Below are 25,029 nucleotides of genomic sequence, written 5' to 3'. Positions count from 1 at the left end.
AACCTCCTGTCAGATAAACCGCACCACTCTGTGATCATAAGGTGGTGGGCTTTGTTGAGGTTTCGGGCTTATGTTGTGGTCGCTTTGTACTTCATTGGGTTTTTTCCCCCCTAAGACTATCATGACATTCTCCATCACTCAACCTCTTCTCTTTCTCACTCCAGCAGCGCCTGATCTCGATATCCTTTAATGACTTGAGTGTGAGCAATAACCAGAGCTCCACTTTGTCCTTTGATTTTCCCTGGCTCGCAGTTGCCCTCGTACTTTCTTCCTTAATTTCTCCTCGACGAATCCGCTCCTGCGTAGACTTTTCTCCGTCTCTGTGAAATTCACCTTGTTAGTTTTAGCCTGCCTTTTGTATCGGCGCAGCACAAATACAGACGTGGCCGCGAGTGCATTCGCACCACGTGGAAGCTGACTGTCTGTTGTTTGCCGTCCGTGTACATGCACACACCCGCACATGCTTCTGCCATGCACGCCCGCCTTCCCCCATTTCCCTATTTCCTAAACTTCAAACACCCACACACTGCCTCTTGATTCGATTAAACCACAAGCAAGTCTGGATTGTGACATTTTGTGTGTGTGTGTGTGTGTGTGGGTGGGTGGATGGGTGGGTGGTTGTGTGTGCGTGTGAATCAGAAAACTTCATGACCTCCTTCGCCGTGGCCCTTCCTGCTCATTGTGATAATGGATGAGTGACCTTTGACCCTCTAATACATCCAATGACTGCCCTTACTCAGCTGCTCCCTGTCTTTCTTTCTTTCTCCGCGTCCTCTGATCCCCCCCCTCCCCCGTCCCCCTCCTTCTACCTTCCTGCCTGTCTGTCCGTCTTCCTGTCTCTCTCTCTCGCTCTCTCAGTCTCTCTTCTATAATGAGACAGGGACTGTCTTCCCCTGAGGAGAAAGAGGTCAGAGCTCCTCATGCACACATTCACACACGCACGCAAATAAACATGCAGACATAGATGGCGCACATGCACACGCACACGCAGACATGCACACATCCGTGCAGATGAAAGGACACATCACCACCAACACCGTTACCGACACACACACACGCACGCACACACACACACTGACCCAGAAATCCCATCTCTATTATGCAGAATATCAGTTAGCTGATGGCAGAGCTGATTATGCAGCTACCCTCTGCTAGCCCACAACTCCCTGGTGGATATCTGCCTTTAAAATCCCAATCCCAAATGTCTTTTTACCATATCAATAGAGAATTATATATTCCTAAACAGTAGGACTTGCACACACACACAGTTTTTTTTTTTTTCTCAACTTTCTCATCTTGTCATGTCACAGTAGGAGCCAATTCCATGAAAGACAAATTTAGGAAAACATTTCACTCAAAAAGCATCCGAAAGGAGCATTTAGCTGTCAGACTGATGAAAAGACTACAGAGGTTTCCTGTCATGATTTGTTTCTCCCATCCATTACATATTCTATAAATATTGCATAAGCAAGTTCAAGTATGTTATTTTATGAATAAGAATGAGTTAAAAAAAAAAAAAAAGTCCAAGTTTTCCAAAACTCTTGAAAACTTTAGGCTATGTGATGCCTTGGGTTCACTAATGAAGTCAGCCACGTTTTGTGACATTTAGTTGTTTGTCAACTCTTTGGCTAAGCTAAGTGGTCGCAACAGCAAAGTTGTTCTGCCGTCAAGGAAATCTTACGGGTGAATATTTTAGCATTTCACAACTTGGGCACGCAACTTCCTCAGTTTGTTCAGTAGCAATTAATATCAACAGAAGTGGGATTAAACGGGTTAAGTCAGCTATAAAGAGCACTGTTTTAAGATTAATATCACCGACGGAAAATTTCTATTGCACGTGGGGGAGGCCCAGCAGGTAGTGCAGGTCAGCCACTAATTGCAGGGTTGATGGTTTGATCTCATGCTCCTCGTGTCCAATGTGATTTTACAGGGAGCAGAGAGTAATTCTAGCCCTTGCTCACCAATTTTCACCCTCCTCGGGCAAATTAAAATGACTAAAATGCCAATTTTCTTAGTGCGAATTAAACTTGTGGCCTCCCAACATTTGACACGGCGAGCACAGAAAAGTTACCTCGGCGAACTGAAAATACCTGATGCCACGTGAATCGGTACCTTCTGAAAAAAAAAAAAAAAAACTAAAAAAACAACTGACAGGCTTCTTTTGCCGCATGCCGCATTTACTGTATCTTAAATTTGAAATCTGTGACACAATGTGAACGAGTCAGCAGCAGCGCAGTAACTAACTTCAGATCGCTCCACAAATACGTTGGCCCGACTGGGTCCCACAGGGCTGGATTTATAGATTGGTGCAGTGTGGAGGTGAGGAGTAGTGACCCTACCAAAGATTGCTTGCTAAGCAAATAAGCAAAGTAATCTGGCTCCGCGGGTGTGCACATGTGCGCGTCCTCATGTGCGTATACGTGTGCCATATGCAACCACATTTGTCTGTGCATATGTGCCTGAGCCTGTTTGCAGTTTGTGTGTGTGTTTGAGTGTGTTTGCGTACATATGTGTGTGTGGGCTTGCCCGCTCGTTCACGAGTAGATATTAATGTGGTCCCACTTGCAGTTCTTTGATAATACTATGCATTGCCACTCTGCATGTTTTAGCTTGGTAATTGAAAGGCCATCCGCGGTCTACTGGGGAGGGTTTAGCAAAGGGTAAACTATGAGGCTCATTATTTTAAGAGAAGGAAACCCTCAGAGGCCAAAACAAATTAGTTTGTGTCCACTTTAACCTTCAGAAAACTCAATTACTGCGGGTGAGGTGTACGTACGCGCCGCATCCGGCATGTTCTTCGGGAGTTTGTGCAGGCTTGCATACATGTTCTCGAACCGCAATAAATAAAGCGATGTCAAGTTGACCCGTAGTTTAGTGTAAACAAATTCAGCTACTACTTCGTCAAACGGACAATATGGCCCTCGACCAAAAACTTTGCCCAGCAGCACAACAAAGGACAATTGATTGCACATAGCGAGTGTTTAGGTGTGTGTCTGAGCGAGTGTGTGCTTACTTTTGTATGTCTGCAAGGTCCATAAACATGGAAACAGACATGGACTGCATGTCTCAGCAGTTTCCTGTGTAAGCTGAGCTGAGTGTGTGTGTGTGTGTGTGTGTGTCCCTGTGGTTTTCCTGTCACTCCTCCGGCCAGCAAAACAACCCTTTCCACTCTATTAGTGTGTCTCAGTGTCTGTGCCCAAGCACATGTGTGTCTGCCTTTACATGTATGTGAGTTTCCATCTGTCTCCTGTCACCAGCAATCCTCCCAGTGCCATTAGGACCTGTTAAGATCAAGGGTCATTTCTCGGGAGGTCGAAGTTCACCCTCCCAAAGGTGAAAAGTCTCCGGGATCAGGTTTGGTGTGAGGTGACATTGAACAAGCGCGCAGCTGCAGCCTTGACTCCTTTGGGGAGTCAGACAGCATCCCACTTGGGCAACCTTCGTTATATTGAATATAACGAAGGCGTTTTTATTTAAAAGATAAACTGACATGGGAATCTTTCCTGAGGGACAAGGGCTTGATCGAGAAAAAGCTAAAAGTCAATGTAAAAACTAATGAATAAGATCATATCCCCTATGTGGAGGATTTAAACATTAGTTGCATTACCTATAGAGGTATTAAAGAAGACTGTAAAAGAAGGCAGTGCACACAGTCCCAAGCCAGACACACTGACACAGCATTGTTGGTGCTTCATTATTCTACAAACCAAGCCTATGTGATCAGAATAACCGTTAAAGTATATTGTAGCCACTGAACAGGCTGTTTGTTACTGATGATGGCAACTGACTGACGTGGGAGGGTGGTCTGCTGACATAGTTGGCCACATCCAGACTCTAAAAGATGGCCCATGTACTCCCACTGCCTCTATATCCACTTGTCATCTCCACAACACATCTATAACACAAATGACAGACACTGCTGACTTCCCTGCGCTGTTATTGCTGTTATTTATCTTTGTGCGGTAACCTTTGTGCGGACACCTGCTTGACACATTTCTCGAGCCAGTTTGTGACACTAAGGAGGTCTCTTAAAAGAACACTTAACGTGTCAGTAAGGAACAATGAGCGGTGCTGCCAAAAAAAAAAAAAGATGACTCATTTGCTTGTGTCATTCCGCTGCAGAACAACACAGGAGACAACAACAAAGAAGTCTTGAATGGAGAGGAAGTCCAAGTTCACCCTGGAATCAAGGATAGGGGCTGTTTGGCTCCCAAACACAGACATCTGTGAGCACACAAACACACCCCACGCACACAACCTGCCCAGACAGATATATCGCGCGAGCACCGAGTCAACCCGTTCACCCAGACCTAGCAGTTAAAAGTTTTCCCTGCAGCTAAACTCGAGCCACGCCATAACTGAGTCTGCGCTTTCAAGTGATTTTATTGAATTCCACTTCCCTGCTGTAGCTTATTGTTTTTATTTTGCTTTGTATTTTGCTGGGTTCTGTTTTATTGTGTGAATTTTAGCGTTTGATAGCTCGGGGGATGGGGGTGAGGGGGTTGGGAGCTGGTGAAATGAATCCTGCTGTGCGCCGCAACATTCCTTCCTTCACAGTTCATTTTGTGATTGTGTTTGCCGTTATCTAAATTGGGATGATAAGTTGCGGTCACGGCCATACAATCAGGCTTACAACAAATCAAATCACAATTAATAACTGTTAATACATGGGCATGAACAAATGTAACGTTGCCCTACAACTACATGTATGCCGGTGCAGGGGAGGTGTGTGTGGGGGGGGGCTGCGTGATCCCGTTGGAAAGAATGTAAAAATGAGATAAGAAGTAACCATGCTATAAAAAAAAGACACTGAAAAGTCTGTCTCGGTCTCTTACGCATATTTTGCATGCCACAGATGGATGCGCAGCTACAGCGTATGAATATATAACATGACAAACGGTACATGCTTTATACTGTTTGGCTATACGGCCCTGCACACATGGACTCGCAACAAACACACAGCGCCTAGACCTGCATAATGAGGGTTAGAATAAGGCTGATACAGTACCATCTCAGAGGAACTATGCACGCATTCATCACAGAACCAACAAGCTAAACAAGCTATGATATGAATTGCACATACACAGCTATTCACTCCAGGACTAAACAAGTAAAATACTGGCTGGACTGAAGCTGGACGCGTGAAGCCACCACTTAATCTGTGTGTTAATTGTGTGTTTGAAACATGTCCGATCAATTTTCTGTCATGTTTGTTCTCCCCTTGAAATACTCATGTTGGAAAAAATCTCTAAATGTCTGAATTTACTCGCAGCCCACACAAACACTAGGGGCCTTCCCCCAGACCCTAGGGTGTGTGTGTGTGTGAGTGTGTGAGTGTGTGTGTGTGTGTGTGTGTGTGTGTGTGTGAGTGTGGGCATGTGAATGTGCATATGTATGAATGCATGTCCATCGCCCCAGTTGAACAGGATATGGGAGGTCAAAAGAGAGGGTCAAAGGTCGAAGCCTGACTAAATAATTGCCAGATACTCTTTCCATCCGCACACACACAAACGAACACACACACCATACAACTACATAGGCTGTTATTTTTGAAATGTCTGGACAGCGTCTTCCTTTGTGACCTCCTTACACAAAAACACACTTGAACATGCTCTCTGTCCCGCTCGTCTCAGTGGCACTGAAACACCCACCCACCCTCACACACACACAGACACACACACGCACACGCACAAACAGAACACACACACCCACAGTGTCTTAGCCCGAGAGCTTGTCCCACTGACAGGCTATCAGTCAGGAAACAGAGGGAAGAAAAGGAGACGAGAGCAAGAGAGAAGGGGCAGGGTGGCTAGATTTAGCCTGTCAGTCTTGAAAGGTCAAAGGTTGCAATGAAAGCCCACTGACATATATGTGCGCACACACACACACACACGTACAACAGTGTTCATCAAAACAAGGTCGAAAGTGGAGGGCAGACAGCTGGCTAGGCTTACAGAGAGAAAAGAGAGAGAAAGAGAGAAAGAGAGCGCAGACAGCTGGGGAGTTTTACTGGTGTCTGCCCTTTAAATAGAGTCTGGAAGAAAGTTTAAAGAGGGCACAAGTGAATGTTTACAGCGGGGCAAAGAGGTGCAAGAACTTATTTCAATTGTCCTGAGTGGGCTTAATGTCAATAACATGCTTTCAACAATAGCGCGGGCACTTTGTTGGGGAAAAATTCAATCAGCAAAAAGAAGCAGTTAAAGATGTGACAACGTAATGGGATCAGAGAAAATCAAACCTCCATGTCTTGATATCGTGCCGCGAGCACTGCACAGCTTAGAACCTCATTTCCTGTTGTCCTTTGTAAACTGTTAAGACGGAGGAAGGAAGCAGGTGAAACAAAAACACTCCTCGTGCCAGAGGCTCTGTTTGTTACTTTATGTCACCGCGACACACCTTCTAATCATCGAGATCAGTCTCAAACCGACACGCCAATTCACCTCCTGTCTGTGGACTTGAAGTCTTCCCGTCCTTTTGGAGTCCACACCCGGGTAATTAGTGCAATAATGAAAAGACGTGATCAAAAAACAAAACAAAAAAAAAAAACGGGTAGCTTATATATGCTGCCTGCTCTCACAGGGTATATGTGCACACTTAATCACTAATCACACAAACTGTTCACATCGCCGAGTACATAATGCCTTCAGATATGTAGAGCATGACATATGCACACCCACTGACACTTACTAACCACGGGGCCTGCTGGACAGGCATTAGCACTCAGAAGGTCTGGCCAAGACAAATTAGGCCTTTATTGTCTCTGACTGGAGAAGAATGCGGCGAGGAGGAGAAAAACTAAAGAGCTCAGATCAAGCGGAGAGAGCGAGAGAGAGAAAGAAAGGATGAGAGATTGTGTTGTACTTTCTCATGGTAATGAAGCCGTTAGTGGTGTATGCTTCAATTAAGTCCACCCACACTGGAGGGGAAAATAATTCATCAGTCTCCAGTGACTTTGAAGTACGTGAAGGTGCCTTCTTGTCACTTCTATCTGCGTAGAAAAAAAAAACTAAATGAAAATGCCTAAAAGCTGCTGTGTGGTGGGATGTACTAACACCAGGGAAAATAAACCAGAACTAAGTTTTTCATGTGCTGAAAACCTGGTTACAGGCAATGAGATGTGACGCATCAGCAGGAAGAATTGGGAAAACTGTGGGATCCTGGCGCTCAGTAGGCCTCCATACGGTATGAGGCAAGCGTTTTGTCACTTGTAAGTAAAACACTGAAATTTCACTCTCAGGCTAAAGTACTTTTTACATCGTGCAGATTATGTTGTGCATGTTGGAGTCAGTTCGCAAGTGTCCTCATCTAACGACTGAAGCTTTCTAAAGCACAGGTTTTCAACAGGGGGTCCGTACTGCAGGGAGGTCGCAAAATCTTTGGTTGATTAGACATTTTTTATAGATTTTTTTTTTTTAAGTTCCCCTCACAAATTTAAAATTCTTTAAATACCCATAACATGAATCCAACATATTTTAGTAAAGCGATAAGGGATAGCTTAATACTAAATGCAAAATGCAAAATAATAATGTATATTATTAATCTCTCCATTAGAAAAAGATTGAAGACCCCTGCTTTAAAGCATGGTGATAAAATGATCTTAATAGGCCACTGGCACTTGTCCTTAGTTGTTTTCCCCACCTCGATCTCTAGCCTTCAGCTATGGTATCCTAATTTCACACTGTAACTCTAAACCATACACATATACACTTTAGGGTATTTTCAGCGTGCAGCATTGTGACATTGTTTACTATCTTTTTTCATTTAGTATTGTGTGAGTCAGCGCAGGTGGTGCTTATGGCATTATCTGCCCAGTGATATCCCTGGTCATGCTGTGCTTCTCAGATCTTTATCTGCTGACACATCTGCCAAACAGGACGTATTTAGCTTCCGACGATGTCAGCAGAAAATCATTTTTTTTTAGAAAAAGTTTAGAAAGTGAGGGGTGGTTCAGTGCTGTAGTATCTAAATTCTGTCTAAATTTATTGTGTTTTCCGATTAGCATTTCTTTATAGGGAGCGCCGCTTTCGCCTGCGGGGACCCCGCATGGGGCCCCCAACACCCATGCATAGAAAAGACTGAATAGCACGACCATTCACTACAAAAAGAGTAGCCAGGCCAGACAGAACAACATGGGTGTCAAGGTAGAGCAGCCAAGTGGGGTAAAACTGAGGACTGGAGGGAGAGGGAATCGAGCCGAGCATGTGGTCAACACAGCAGGAAACCCAGTGGTCATTTCACCCATGGACACACACATACACACGCAAACTGATAGACTTAGCGATAAGGCGAAAGATGCATGGTCAGCCAAACATGGACGACAAACAGCAAGGTAGGCCATGAGCCAGATGAACAGATACGGATGCATGCGGACACAAACACACATGCATACACAAACACACAGACAAACTGGTCAACCTGGCCAGACAGACTGAGTGTGCTTTGCCTGTGGGGATCAAGGGTGAGTTGGGATACACAGTGATCTGTCTTACTAATGTCGCGCTGTCTGGGTCATATAATATCTTTTACGCACAACGCATGTAAGAGTAATGCTCTCCTTTTGACTTCATATTATCGTCTTGTCTGCCAGCCAACCATTGATCATGCGCGTGTTCGGGAAAGATTACTATTAAGTGAAGCTTTCTGTGTTTAAGAATTCAACAAAACATATAATGGACGAAGGCCCACGTTTTCGGGTTTATAGGTGTAGCGTTAGTGTGAGACCAACACTGAAGCATCGCTCGGGTTAATATTACATTTGCAAGACCATTTATATTTGTTAATAGGCCGTGTCAAGTACACTACAAAAGACATCCATCTTATCCAGTAATTTCATCTCGCGTCTGTGCGGGACTGCTTTCAATGCCGCACCTGCCCACAATACAGTTTCTAATAAAACTCAGGCTCATCCCACAGGAAAAATAAGACACATATTGTCCTAATGGATCATTTTAATCTAAAAAATGCAAATGCAGTGGCTCAGGTGTATGAAGCAACCCTAACAAGACCTAATTTTTTATGCAATGGCAATACATGGAGACAAACCAGGTGCTATTGTTAACTTAACTAGTGTCACAACAAACAATATATACACAGTAGCTACAGTAGTGTGTCACTGAAAACACTGCATGGTCACGGCCATTGATTATGTGGATCAGGCTTGTTCCAGTGCATCCCACAGATACTTGATCAGTTTGGGATTTAGTGAATCTGGAGGCCAGGTCAACACCTTGACCAGCACGGTGACCAGCACCGTGCTGTTCTTAATGTTTTTTCTTTTAGTTGTTCCTAAACCGTTTTCGTGCGTGGGTGCTCGTGTTAGGTCGCATCCTTCTGGGGATGGCTGCTGCCATCGAGGAGTGTCATTACTATGGGGTGGGGACGCCTGGTCTGGTCTAGGTGGGTGGTACATGTCTAAGAAACATCCACAAAAATGCCAGGTCTAGAAGTTTCCCAGCAGAACATTTCATAAACTGGTCAATGTTGTTTACTTCTCCTGTCAGTGGTAGTAATGTTATGCCTGATCGGTGTACATGCAGTCATAACATTTGGGTTTTATATATCCCTGAAATTCCCCTTGTAGCTGTCCCAATTCTTCTAATGGTTTGAAAGAGATTCCCAGCAACCTTGAATAAAGTGGAGTTTGTTGTTTATGCTCCAGAAACAAGTCTTTTTACACTGGACGCAGATATAATCAAACATTGTAACCAAACCTGCATTTTCACAGTTGCAAATTAGATAGCATATATAGGATAAAGACACCTATATTTTGGCATTCTTAAAGGTTTTGTGCAGGCTGATAATAGAACCGTAGGCCATCAATCTGTGCTATGATGGTAAAGAATGAAGCCAAGCAAAATCAAGACCTTGTGACAGATGTTTCAGAAATTCTGATGAGAAGGAAAAGGAGAATGACGACCCCAGGAGTGTGTGTGTGTTCTGTTATCTGTTCTAACATAATTAGTCTCTTTCCAACAGTGCATACGACATGCACAAACAAACAAAACTGTGACATTGTATTGATCGGCTCATCAGCGCCACATCCCGAGTGATTTAAAATGGTTTGCAGCAACAGTCACATTATGATGTGCTCATGCTGAATTTCTGACCATGTCCGAATTTTGTCCAAGGCTATCTTTGGTTGTGAGGTTATTAATGATTAATGGACTTTTCTCACAGCCCTCTCTCACAGTGTGATGTAGAAACAAGGTATCGGAGTCACGACCTTCAGTAAGACACTGCTGAATGTCTTTCATTTAGAGCAGTTCACTTTGGGCTTTAGGTCAAAAGAAAGTGTGATGTGATAGTAGACAAACTAAAACTATGTCAGGAAACTGATGTGAAAAACAGTCCCACACACTGGCAACATAAAGCTACGGTCTGTGGTGCGGATGATATAGGCCTACAGTGATGTAAAGAACGGTGGGTGAATTCTGTCTTACTTTAGCTACGCCATAAAAGAACCACGGAGAAAAAAAGAAAGATGGAGGCATCAATCTCCACCTCAAAAACCCATTTCATTTCAAACACAATGCATGCCGTATGATCTATATTATGAATCAGTGTTTGGAAATAACACAATAGCTAAAAGTATCTGAGTGTCATTCCTTTTGTTATTTTCTTTAAATCTCAAACTTCCGTCTCCTCTCGTCACACCTATTCACTCACTCCGTTAGAAGCCTCTTTTCATTTCGCAGAGTGTCAAACGTGCACCTCGCTTTGGCCCCTGTATGAATATATTCATTATCTGCTTTGGTGTAGTCACACATTCCACACGACTACACCACTCCATCTAACGGGAAATTATTTGAAAAGAAACTACAGCGCCACAGCAAGACAGGCACATGGAATGGAGAACTGTGCAGCGATTACCAGCTACAGGACTGTTATCTGTGTATTCATGTTCATCTGAGCCAGACTATAATAGTGCATTATTACCATGTGGTGTGACAATCCAATCTGATGGCAGTAAAAAACTCCACCTAACTACACTGGGAGTGGATAGATTGCATGCAAACGCCTTCTCTCTTGCTAAATCAGGCGAGGGGAAACGGCGTGTTGCACAATGGCCCTGTTGTATTATTAGCCCCTCAGAGGAAGCTACAATTGTCGGATCAGACAAAAAAAAAAAAAAGTAAAGTAAGTCTGGGAAAATATCAACTCCCTGCCCATGATTTCAGGGTTTAGCCTGAGTAAGTGTTTTTTGTTTCTGTCTGTGTCACGGCTTCACCACTTTCTCCCCCTGTTTCTCTTCGGTCCTTGTTTACTCAGATCGAACTTGTCAGGAAAAGTCAAGAGAGTTTAAAGTACACACACAGACACGCGCGCACACACGCGCACATACACGCACTCATCAAAATTAGCTGGAATTGAGGCGCCGCTAAAACACCAAACTGCACCAGTATCGGATTCTCATTCCCAGTGATTGCTGCCGAGGCTGACATAAATAAATCATTCAAATCTACGTGTCAGCGTGCGCATGGGAGATGAGATGGAGAGGAAGTGAGAAGGAGCGATAGTAAAATGAGTGATGGTAATTCTTTCATCATTGTTATTTGCCTTAATGACACTGTGTGAGAGAGAGGTGGAGAGAGAGACAGGGAGGGAATAACAAGACATCGACTTTCGACTGAGTGAGGTACTGTGGTTTGTAGCCTGCCTGTGTATCCCCCAGGGCAGCAAACACTATGTGTTGTGACCTCAACTGAACCCAGCTCAGCTGCAGAGTTGTCTCACCTCTCATGACGTGGAGCTGAGAAAGAAAGAGGGGATTTAAGGAGCTAAAGAGAGCACGAGAGAAAGAAACTCATTTATTTTATATGTTCCTGGTGGAAATGATGAACTCAAGAACTATTAATGTGCGTAAAAAACAAATTAACAAATATAAACTAAATTAATACAAAATCCAAAGGGCAAAACTGAGTCAGTGTTTTCTTTTTTTAAATCAATAAGGGAGTATGTTATCCGTTTGCTGAAGGCCTGTTATCATGCGCCGCGCAGACCATAACACTGTTAAATGCTAAACTGAGGGCAATTTTCACTTGAGAAGTTGAAATTAGGCTGAAAGAGACATGATGACATGAAAAATAGATGTTCAACATTGGACTTTGCTGACAGTCAGTCGAGAGGATCAATACCACTCTCTCATGTCTGTGTGAAGCTACAGCCAGAGGGAGACGAGCAAAGCTTAGCTGTGAGTCTGGTTCACATCTAAGACTCCAACATTTTTGACCGATCAGTCATAACATTATGACCTGATATTGTGTAGATCTCCCTTGTGGCTAGAAAACACGTCTGGCCCATCAGAGAATGGCCATGGGCCTGAGGGTGCCCTGTGGTGTCTGGTAACAGAATGGTGTTAGTACGGGCCGTTAGGTCCTATGGGTTGAGGGGCGGGGCCTCTGTGGATCATCCCACGGATACTTGATCAGTTTGGGATCTGGTGAATTTGCTGGTGTCATCAAGGAGTGTCATTGCTATATGGTGGGGGTGCCTGGTCTGGTCTAGGTGGGTGGTACATGGTCCAAAAGTTTCCCAGCAGAACAGCTGTTGTCCCAAGATGGTCAATGTTATTTATTTCTGCTGACGGCGGTTTGAATGTTGTGGCTGATCAGCCTGTCTCATTTGTTTAATGTATATTATTTCTTATGCTAAGCTAACCAGCTGCTAACTGTAGCCTTAGAAGTGGCAGACAAATGGGAGAGGGCCACTAATCTTCTAATCCACCTTAAGAAGGTAAACAAACATATTCCCACAATAACCATAGCTTTAACGGTGAATAATTCTCCACTCTTTTCTCACTGGCAGCTAAATAAATCATCAGTGATCTTAACTTGACTTGATAATGGTGGTTTACAGGCTTATTAAGTTTTTATTTGATAGATGTTTCTTTTTTGGTGGAAAGTCTTAATGTATGCTACTCTAACTACCAAAAGTTGCAAGGCTTCGGTAACAAAAATTTACTACATACAGCATATTTGAAGTTTATTGTAAAGGGCCCAACAGATACCATAAAGTATAAGGGGGTGGGAAAGCAATCACAGAGAAACACACGGAGAAATGAAACATGGAAGGGAACAGTCAGCGCTGAGAGCTACAGCTACTGATGGAGGCTGGGAGTCGGGAATGAAATGATGGAGGACAGAGTGGAATGGAAGGGCAAGGAGAGAGGGAGGGAGGTAAACATGAGGTAAGGCATGAAAGAGAGGGAGAAAGACGGGGAAGAAACAGGCGAGTGGGTGTTCACAAGCGCAGGGCATGGTGAAGAAAATGATGGAGTTGGCAGCGGGGAGCAAAGGTAAAGAAGGGGAATGATGAATTTGGAGGGAGAGTTCAGCAGAGGCCTTGGATCCAATCAAAACACAGTTTCTTTTATTCTGTTTTTCTTTTTTCATTTCACCTAAAATAATGTTTCAATAGTCACTTGCTCGTGGCTAAGAATCAACCTTGGTCTTTGAATAGGTACTTGTTTTGAGCAAAATACTTCTCTGTGGCCCCAGATGAACCGTGAAAGCTCACCGCAGCTGCAGCTTGGGGAGCCGAGCACTGTGGGATTAGATAAGTGTGTTTCAAACTGGCAACACATGAAGAAGTATTCAGACTTCTAGAGATGTAGTTTAGAGCCAGAGAGCTGATTGTTTAGCATTCTTGGAATATTTAACCTCCAAAGGTTTGACTGCATGAATAGTTCAATAAACTAACCCTGCATCAATGTTATGTTTGAATTAGGGGATTAGTACGAAATAGTGGTCGTTTAAGTGAGACAGATTTTAAATAAGTCAAATTAAATCAAATCTTTGTAATGTAGTGCCAGATACATACAGGATATTCTTACACACTGTTTTTTTCCGTCAAGTTATTTTCCTATCAAACCCCAGAAGTCTGCATCAAACTTTTAAATGTTTTACTTTGAAAAGTTGACTTTGACAGCTTGTTGATGATTTCTGGGTAGAATTCTATTTCAAAGATTTAAAATAATGCTGTGGGACACCGAAAGCTAGGAGAAGTATTGGCAGCAACCGTCATAAATATATGATATATTACCAGAACAGATTATAACTGAAATTTCGACCTGGTTCAAACTAATTCTCCCAAGAAATAAAATATTGATCAGGATTGATATACAGAGTGTGAGTAGTACAAAAAAAAGTGAGTTTTACAACGTGTGTGAACTCTCAGCGGTGGCTGTGTTTACAAGAAACTAGCGAGAGGCACTTGCAGAAACAAACTGTTACACACCTGCAGTATTCACAAGTGCACGTGGTCACATCAAACGCAAGGAGTTAGACTAAATTCCACTCAGAGAGGCTTTTCATTTTGCAGGGGTTGAACGAAAAAAAGAAAAAAACAACAAAAAAAACGCTCGGCAGTGGCTACGTGTGCACGTTTCCTCTGTGGGACCGAAGGCGTGAGCGCTCGCTTAACTTTTTTTCAAAAAAACGCTAACATTGTTTCTCAAGTTTCTCAAAAACACGAACTCGTAAATACACATGAAGCCTCTAACAAATGCAAAACCTGCATGTGTCAAGCCCCTCACGAGCTCATACATTTATGCATAAAAGCGCTCACATGCGCGCACGTGCGGTGCGGCTGTTTGCCTCCCACATGCAGTGTTTGTGACGCATAGGAAAAGTCATTAGACCCACACTTCCTCTCCAAACAGAAGGAAGAAAAGACTGTCTTACATGAAACAGGCAGGAAGTGTGTGGGTGATTGCCTGTATATAAGCATGTGTGTGTTCGATTTTCGTATTTGTAAGCGCTTGTCTCACGGTCTGAAGTTCTGCCTCCAGGGCTGGTGACCAAGGTCTTGTAATTGCTTGCCTTTGATTGTTTTCATTGAGTCGTCTACAGCTACAATTACAGCTAATTAAGTTCCTCAGCCAAGGGTTGGGTTTCTCAGCAGACAAAGTTGCATGCCATGATCTTGTGGGTTTAACATTTGCTCTCCATAGTCTCTCTCCCTAATTTTTTCATTTAGGTCCAGGCTTCATTCACTTATAGCAAAAAGTGTGTGGCAGTTGTGTATGCACGATCAAGCATCATGCGGCAAATCAAAAAAAAAAAAAAAAAAACGCCTGAAAAGGTTCACTTATTAGAGCGTCAACATAACGCATCAACACATCTGTCGTTTTTGTTTTTCTGAGCATCAAAATGTAAAACATACATCCTCATATATGCCCACCGCTTTAGAGTTTCACAAGTTTCATTTCTCCCTCCGCACGGTTACAAACAGTCCATGCTTCTGCTTTTTAATGGAACTTATGCTTCTAATTGTGTAACTAATCACTTGACAGATAACGTGTGCGTGTGTTTCTCATGAGTCCTCCAATGCAACAGCTATGATTTTGCATAACGTTCAAACGGACGCTCATTTGTGTTCCTGACTGTTTACGGGCACGTGTGGGTGTGTGCGTGTTTATCTGCATCTTCGGGCAGCATCAACAGTTTGCGGTGTAAGTTTCTGTTTACAATTGTATGTCGAGCAGGTGGAACTATGTATGTATGTGTCCGGTGAATTACAAGCACTTGAATGATCTACTGTCATAGTAGAGCGGGATCAGGAAGAGAAAACTATTATCGAGCACATGCACTGATCAGGCTTAACATTATGACCACCTTCCTAATATCGTGTAGTTCCTCCAAAACAGTTGTGACTCATCAGAGAATGGACATGGGTCTTCTGAGGGTGTCCTGTGGCATCCGGCAACAGGATGTTGTTAGTTGGGGCCTTTGGGTCCTATTGGTGGAGGGGAGGGGCCTGTGTGGATCAAGCTCATTCAAGTGCATCCCACAGATACTTCTGGTTTACTGTCAGTGGTTATAATGTTGCGGCTGATCAGTGTATACTGTAGTTTCGTCAGCTAATAGAAATCCAAAACAACAAAGTCAGGAAGAAATAATTTTTAAAAAAAAACTACAACTGAAGGAGGCAAATGGTGGATCCTGGGGCTTGGACATCTGCAAAAGCTTCAGGATACCTAATCACCTCGCGGCTGAAGGTGGAAGTTTCAGTTGTGCGCTCTGAAGCGTGGCAGCCTGCACACACACACACACGCACTGCACTGAAGACGACAGAGGCAGGTGAAGGACACATTTTCTGACTTCCAGTGGGACGCGCGCTCCCCTTCACACACACATAGACACACCAGTGGATTAATTTGGACGCTCTGTCTCTCGGCCTGCCTCTGCCAGGAACATCTGTCACCTCAGCAGGATCCAGACTGCTAATAAACATACAAACACATGCTCGTGTGCATACGCGCATGCACATTATTTCTCCCTTTCTCTCAGCCCGTCGGTCTAAAAATAAGGCTAATTTTGCTTCTTTTGTTTACTGGTTCGGGTATTTTATCGCTGCCTCCATTCACAGCTGACTGTCGCCTAGCATAGCTAAGACTGTACAGAAATGCAAATGCACTCACTTTCCCACCTTCACAAGGCGCAGCTCTTTACAACTAGTGAATCTTTTGCAATAATAAACTGTATTGTACTATTGTGGAAGACACCTGTCCCTTAAGATTCCCAAGGGTATAACTTTCTACATTGTGAGCAGCAAACACAGTGAGGCATTGTTTACAGAGTGGATGAAGGGCTGTGTGTGTGCAAGGTTATCCTCTGACTATTCCACAGAGAGCGAGAAATCCCCCCACAGAGCAGACACTAAAATCACGCAGGTGTTATTGAACATAATCTTTTGACTTTTGCGCTTCAGGGTGAACGTTTTTCCGTTGCGCTGTTCAAAGAGACCGTGTTTGAAATTCATAAACGTATAAATTGGTTTTGGTTTCTAGTCTCACTTATTCCCCTTGTTCAACACTGATAAATCCAAACATACGATACATGGGTATTCGTTAAAAAATAAAAAGTATGACAATCACATGCTTCACATCCTCACTAGATGTTATTTTATACCACATTATATCCCGAGAATCACACGGCGTGACACATTACAAAGTATAAACCAACGAAGGAGTAAAATGTCTCCCTCTTTCAACATTAGCTCAACTTTGCATGTTAAACCGGAGAATCAGTAAGATTGTTTGCAGTATATTTAGAAAGTTTTGCTGGTTAGCCACTTCGGGTGGCTCTCTAACTGTGGTAAATGTTTCCTACTCTTCACTTTCACAGTCAGGCTTAGACTCGGTCGGTTTTATGAAATTAATAGGCCAACGTTTCCTGCTTCTAGCTGTAAACAACCTACACGCAAGTGGCGCGATGGTAACATTTTGAACTTTTTAGAACTGTTGCAGCTGAAATGTCAGTTTAGAGTGCAGGAAAGCGGCACATAGCTGTGCACATAAAGGGGAACCAACAGACGCAACCTGCTTTTTTTTTTTTTCTAGTGCCATTTACACTTATGCTTGGCTCCCGTTTAGCGGGGGAACAAAAAGAGTAAAAATATGTTCACACTTAATTATGCTGGTGTTGTTCATTAACATTTATATCTCTAAAACACTGCAGAATTACATATATAAAAAAAAAATTTTTTAAAAAATGCTGCGCGTTTTCATGCATTTAATATCACCTAATTACCTTATAAAATACAGGAAACACAGTTGGTGTAACTTAAAAGGTTATTAGTGTATATTGCCAGTAATAAAAAAAACACATTAGCATAGTGCCTTACCTTGGCAATCCAATTCCCTTGTACATTCTCATTGCAGAGGTCTGGAGTTAGTGAGGATTCCTCCACTGTTAATTACACTGTCTGTCTTGGAGAGAATTAAGGTCGTGATCTCCCAGACCTCACCACTCCCACACTCCCTGAGAAGAAAAGAGAGAACAAAAAGAGACTTAATGAAGGAATAAAAGGATGAAATGGCTTAATGAAGCGCCTAACGAGGCCTGCGGCCGTTTAATAAGGGCTTATTAAAGCTTAATTAGAGCAATAATCCGGCTTGTTTAGAGTCGTTCGGTGTTGACTTGTGGCTGATTGTGTTTTTATGGCAACTAGATAAACAAGGGTTGATGTTCCACGGGAAGGAAGACAAGTTTAACATTCCAAAAATGATCAGGTGAGGACTTCGACACCATTTCTCCGTTTACGTGGGGAACATGGTCTCATACTCCACCTGGATTTCCATTCAACACTCTCCGAGCTCCATCTGAACATCAGAACGTCCAAACCCACGCGAGACCTCTAAAGTATGGTCAAAAGTTATGAACGTCCACGAAAAAATCCTTCAGATCTGTAATGTACACCATCACATCCTTATGTAAGAGCGTGAGCTCAAAGCACCAGATGTGTCACTTAACTTAAACTTTTCACGTTAATAAATACACAACCGTTTGACTGATTACGAGCTCCTACCGTAAAACCGTGCCATTGGAGCTGATGCACGTGTAAGTAAATGAGCCACATGGTTTTCATAACGATTCAGCTGGCAGACTTATTCACTCTTATTCAATTGATCTACAAACAAAGCCCGGCTTTTTCTGTATAGAAGTGAGCATGACTCACTTGAGTCACAGACCAAGTATTGTTCCTAAGGACACATCTAAAGAGAGTGTAACGTATACAGAGCACTTGAGGCATCGAATTTTCATTATTCATACAGTGATGTCATCACCCCTTTGAGGACCGAGCCAAGCTCAGCATATGCAGTTTCCGACTGGTATGTGGACGCCAAACTCTGCTCTCATTGCTATAGTTCTCTCTGCTCCGTCTGCGAATGATTCATTATGTATCAGTGATTCAGGCTGTTAAAGCCCACAGACCCTTTTATGGGCCTTCCGGTGGTCCTGACATTAAAAGGAGATACTCATCCTTCTCCTGTGTCTCGTGAGAATAGATAACCCTGCTGAACGATTCTACAACCTGAGCCAAAGAAGAAGAAAGAAAAAAAAAATGAAACACTAATGCAGATGTATCAGATAACACATGCAGTCAGACATTTGTGGAGTTAGATAGCATATTGCGCTGGAGGCTCTGCATGTTCACTGTGTTACAGGATAAATGCCAAACACATGGACTTTTAGAAATCACCGCTGGCTTTTTTTTTTTTTTTTCCTTCAGAGTAACAGCAATTGATGAGAGAGCAACATGAGTAACTACACTGATCAACATTAAAACCACTGACAGGAGAAGTAAACAACATTGACCATCTTGTGGCAATATAAAGTTCAGCTGGGAAACAGACCTGGCATGTTACATAGACATGTACCACCCACCTAGGCCAGACCAGACCAGACCAGACCAGGCACCCCCCACCCCATAGTAATGACATGCAGGATGCAGCCTGACACAGACACACACACAAAAAACGGTTTAGGAACATGAAAAATAGCACAAGTTGTTGACCTGGCCTAAAAATTCCCTGCGGGGTGAAATGGAACAAGTCTGATCCACGGAGGCCCCTCCCCTCAACCCACAGGCCCCATAGGCCCCAAAGGCCTCCCCAACAACTTATGTTGCCAGACACCACTGGACACGCTCAGAAGACCCACGTCCATTCTCTTACTGATGAGTCACAACCGTTTGGGAGGAACAAAGGAGATCTACGCAGTATTAAGCAGGTGGTCATAACGTTAGGACGGGTTGGTGGGTTGGCAAGCACGACTCGCCTACACACAACATACACAGGGTATACGCATTCAAATAATTAAATGGACACACGTACAGTATACTGTACGTCACTCTGGAGGCACCCTTTGTATTTTCTGAAATTACTTCATTTAAAATCAATAACTGTGACAGAGGCAGACAGTTGCTGCTGCGGTGGAAATATGAAAGTGCGCCCACTCACACACAAACACACACACACACACACACCACACTGACACATTAGCTGATGCATATTACTAGAACTGCAGTACATTTGAGCGAGATGATATCACCTTGCTGCCAGCTCTCTGTGAAACCACACCACTTTGCTAGAGTGTTGTGTGTACGTCCACGCATGACTGTGTCTCTGGCATTTGCGGCCAGAAACACATGCACAATCTCTCTCCCTCCCCCCACCACCCCAGCCCCCAGGAAAACATTGACAGCTAGCAAACACATACCTTTCTAGCACTGCGGTCATGATTTCCCACCATGCTGCCACTTTCAGGGTGCTAATCCACGAGTTCCATCCATATCCATCTGAGACAGATGGCATCGCCGTTCCCTGTAGGATTAATTTTGCTTGTAGCACATACGGTTTCAGTTTAACAACCTCAAGCACTCGCGGAAGATAAACCCTTTTTACCAAGTTTTATGTTTGTAACCTTGAGTCTTCTACGGTTTCGTTACAACCTTCTATTTTTTTCTTTTTCAGTTACACGTTTTTTTTTGTTTTGTTTTTTTTTTACTGAGATTTCTCCATCTATGAATTGTGTCATTTAGCCAGAGGGTAAGACTGCACCCGCACTCTCGAGGGCTGTTAAGCGATCTCAGACATTGCAGTGTACATACACTTGGAGCGTTGCACAGAGATGTGTGACGGCATCTCATGGAGAAGGCCTGAACCCTTAGAGTCACAGTTCATGGACTGTGTCTCTAGCAAGTCTGCTGCTCTGCTGAAATGAAATCCCCGCAATTCATTTCCAGAATGCCAAACAGCTGATGATTCCCGCAGAAGGGCCAACGATTCCCATCGTTGTCATATGGTTCCCTTTTCTGCACATATGTCAATTTTATGTCAGAGGATTAGGGGTGGCAGTTATTGTTCTGCAGCGTGTGAATGATGTCAACTTTCCTACGGGGCATTTTCTGTGAGATGTAGACAGCAAAGCAGCTGACAATTCCTGCAAAGATGCCAGCACATCACATCATTTACACAACTACTTCCCTGCTCTTCAGCTCTGTCAGTGGTGCACTGGAGAGTTATGGAGAGGGAAAGGAATGATGTCATCTTTCCAGCAGGGTTTTAAATCCCAGAGTCATTATGCTACTGCACTGAGCTCTGGGAGATGATGATGATGATGATGAGGATGATGATGATGATGATGATGATGATGGTTGGGGTGCAGATGATGGTGCTGGTCAGTGCAGTGGTCATGGTGGTGGTGATGTAATCTTCCTTGAAGTTTTTTCCCCTTTTAGTTTAATAACGTGAGCAGCTAACCGCTTCTCTCTCAGCGCTGCTGAAAAGAGCCAGTGCTCATATGACTTCAGCTGATTTAGCCTTTTAAATCAAACGTTGGTCAACGGTGCATCCACGTTAATGTACATATTAACTGCATTTGAAGGGACGTTATGTTCACGTTGGATTATTACATGATGCGTTGGTCTTACGATGTCCACCAGAATATCATATCCCACTGTCAAATCCATTTTGTTCTGACACACTGTATTTTTATATAGCTCCATCTATTAAGAAAGGAGCTCCATCTACTCTGTTGCATCATCTTGTAAGACCGATTCTGATGCTATGTGAACGCTATGAGCAACATCGTTGCAAAACGGCCAAGTATTACTCATCATCATTGACTTCCATTGAAAATGACCAGTAGCCACTTGTTTTTTTTGGGGTTTTTTGTGAACACAGCATCAAGATCTAACACTACGTTTTGGGAAGCATGCCAGCCTAAGCTACACAATCTGCAAGAACTTCAGCTGAGTTGATACGTTGAAAGAAACTTCTACAAGTTTAATTGCTGGTTCTGGGTGTTCTTTATTTGAAATGCCTACGCTGTAGACTCCACTGCTGGAGCGACAGTATACTCCACATATTCAGTTTCCTACTCAGCACTGATGAGACACTGTGCCGGCTGTTTGTGTTCTTGTCGAAAGCAATTACTTCGGCTTGCTCAAGTTTCTACTGTGAGTGAATTACGGCGTCTCATCATCCCCCTTGTCCAAAAAAAAAAAAATTTAAAAAAAGCTGCAACCATCATTGTTTCCATTGTTTTCCATCTATCTTAATGCTCACTTATTTCCAGAGATTCCCTGCTATTTTCCAGTTCCACCCCTGTGTGTTAGTTCTAAACTATAAATTATGTCATTCTGCCACTGGGCTTCTTTCCCTCATTATGGCTAAACTGATAGCACATGCTGAGGAGTTTTGGCTGTTGAACACGTTCCGGAGACAAAGAGCATTTGGAGGAATGGCTTTAAAACAAGTATTTGAAGCTGAGAATTTGCTATTAACACATCAGCACAGATCATAATGTCAACATTACTTTCAAACTGTCAAGGGCACTACTGATCAGAGGTGTAAAGTTTTTACTGGAAATCTGCAGAGCTTGGACTTATCCTCCCTCCCTTCTGCTCTCACGCTGTCTTTTGCTTTTCATAAACCGTTGCAATGCACTTTAGCACCTTTTCACACCGTGCAAAGAAAACCTAAAACACACTGTGTGTCTTTGTTGGTTTTCATTAGTGTAAGTTGTTTTCAACAATCCCACCCCCCCTCCATTTCCTGCACTCTCCTCCCAGTTACGCCCTTGTGTGTTAAAATATATCTAGTTTTACACGGGGCATGATGTCATTCTGTCTGCGGGGTTTTCCCACATTCATGGCTCAGCTGATAACACATGTGGTGGAGGGAGAACTGTTAAACACATGGGTGTGTAGCGGTACTAAACTCCTAACCCGTATCAGCCTTCCATGAGAAACCCAGCAAGGAGGGGATTTGGCAAAGCAAACAGGGCTCTTTTTCCCCTCAGCAGCAACCAGCAGCTTTAAAGCTCATTCTAGATTGTGATTACATTGGCTAAATACAATAACCCAGCCCATGTTGTTGTAGGCAGGCTACAGCTGCGCTTTGCTCCATAAAACCTCCCAAAACAACACTGCATACAGTAGAAGTTCTCTTTACCTTGCTGAGTCACAGAACTGCAACCTGTGCTTGAATAAATCTGCAAAAAAGAAAAGAGAAAAAAAAAATCGAGTGCTCTTTAAATTGTCAACCTGGGTGAAACTGTTGAATTTGTCATTATGTAGTGCCTGAGCATTGACATCAGTGTAGGCTGTAATTGCACAGTTGATCCACATTGCTGTACAAACCAAACACTGCTCCACCAAAAATGCTTTCACTCTGTTAATCTATTCTGTGAGTCAGGGAATTAAAGCAGAGTCTACATATACACAGCGGGGATTTAAGGTCAACATTTGTCTCGGCAAACAAGTCTTTTGAGGTTATGCAGTACACCAGAAGCCTATTCTTATGCTTTGTAAAACACCGTAGAGCTAAGCAAAGTCTGGTAGAGAGAATATTGTCATTATTGCAGCTCATCCAGCTGTAGAAGAGAGGCTACAAGTATTCGGGGGGGGGGGGGGAGAACGCTCCGACACACATCCAGTTCCCACTGGGACACTCACAGGATAAACTCAGCTGATAAGGACTCTCAAGAGGAAGTTGGACTTGTTTATGAAGGAAATGACATCATTGGGACTGGCTCAGACAATGACTTCATGCTGACAAGATAATAGCCGAGAGGGAGGGAGACAGAGAGAGCACTGTTTAGTTTGGTTGCAGGAGTCATATGTACATAGGGAAGGTGAACGAGTGCAACATGGTAATTTCACACCTCCAAATTGACTGCTTAATAGATCTCGTAAGTGGACGCTGAGCAACGCCGGCTGGTTTTAGGGCTTTAATTTGCTATTTTCTTTAGACAGATACTCAGAGCAAAAAATGAAGGCCAAACTCTCTCACACCAGAAGAATGTGGGGAATTTACTGTGACAGTTGCCTTGTATATTCAGTTTAGTGTGTTGTTTGCAGTGGAGATTTTCAAGTCCTTCAACCATAACCTCCATGCAGAATAGCTTTGGCAGGAGACTATACTATTAACAAAAAAACAAAAAACAACACAGTTAAGCCTAAGCTTTTTATGATGTGACAGTCGCATGCAAATAGTTTGTTTAAGGTGAAATGATGAGGGTATGAACATGTGATCTGAGGTCATGGAAAGTTCAGGTTCAGGTTACCCAACCTATTTTTCTTGTCAAAGTCCAGTGTTTCGTTGGTCCATCCCTAAACCCCAACCTCCTCCACTACACATGCATTGTGACTCAATACCATGCCCTGACCTCCTCCTTTGTTCCCATTATAAACGTATATTACTTTGGGGCCTTTGCTGTGACGATTGATGCCGTCTCACATGACCGCCAGAGGTCACGCAACCATGATGCGTCCCTACTCAACAAATACTCTGCATCATTCTGACAGCTAAAGACGTATTAGCGCAGCGTGACACTCTACGATCCTTGTGCCTCGGACCTCCTCCACTGCGAGCAAAAATAAAACCTTTCAGGTTTTTTCACTGTGCAAGCTTTCTAATGTTCCAAGCCTGTTCAGTCACTCAAGGGGCCGCTACAACTTCCGAAGCAACACTCAGCTTCTCTGCACTTTCTGTAAACTGCTCTGTGAAGATCTCTAATTGTCCTGGGATTGGGACAACATGATTGAATATAAAACTCTCACATACACAGACGCACACACAAAAAGACTAGAAGGTGTTTGGTGGAGCTGTTGGACCTCCCAAGAGCAGAGCTGGTCTTAAGCCCAAAGACAAAGCTTGCTGCTGGGTTGAGGATCTCCAAATATGCCCCGGACTATGGAGCCAGAGAGCTAGAACATGCCTGGGGACAGTGGTGGAAAACTAACAGTGATTTTGGCAGAAGGAGGGATATTAGGTTATGTGTGAAACAGTTTGTTCACTGTTGTTAGGATAATGACAGTGTTATGGGGACGAAATAATGCATTTTAACAGAGGGGAATTTGCCCTCGCCAACCGTTTATACTACCAACAGCTGTTTTTTCTTGCACTTATCCACAAGTGGTGGGCTAACAAAATCAGAAATGATCACCCCCGTTAAGAGACAGTAATTATTTCCTTGTGGTTGTTTGCCTCTGCCAACCAGTCAAGTTGTGGTTTAATTCCGTGTCTGCTAAGACTCACACCTTTCAAAGTTGTTGTTGTTTTGTCTTCTTTCTGCAGCACGACAGTGGATGTTGTCATTTGTTTATTGTCATAACTGACAGGTGACATGTTAAGGGCAAAAAACGTTTGAACTCCAGATTCTAGTTCATGCATCTTTGAGTCCAAATTTGTATGTCTAAAATTTCAGTGGAGTTACAGACCATGATGTGTTTCGAGAG

The 25,029-nt window shown here is 43.3% G+C and overlaps 1 long non-coding RNA gene across 1 annotated transcript in view; it reads right to left on the bottom strand.

Annotated features, from left to right (window-relative positions):
• LOC125016934 overlaps nt 1-25,029 on the bottom strand; it is a 105,795-nt gene that overhangs the window by 35,808 nt on the left and 44,958 nt on the right. Inside the window, exon 3 of the long non-coding RNA XR_007113793.1 lies at nt 17,626-17,762. This is a non-coding gene — a long non-coding RNA (uncharacterized LOC125016934). The remainder of the gene's footprint in view (nt 1-17,625; nt 17,763-25,029) is intronic.

This window comes from Mugil cephalus, chromosome 11 (assembly GCF_022458985.1).
Source record: "Mugil cephalus isolate CIBA_MC_2020 chromosome 11, CIBA_Mcephalus_1.1, whole genome shotgun sequence".
In the NCBI taxonomy this organism is placed as follows: domain Eukaryota; kingdom Metazoa; phylum Chordata; class Actinopteri; order Mugiliformes; family Mugilidae; genus Mugil; species Mugil cephalus.
The sequence above is the reverse complement of the archived record's forward strand: the minus strand, read 5'-3'. Positions and strand labels throughout refer to the sequence as shown.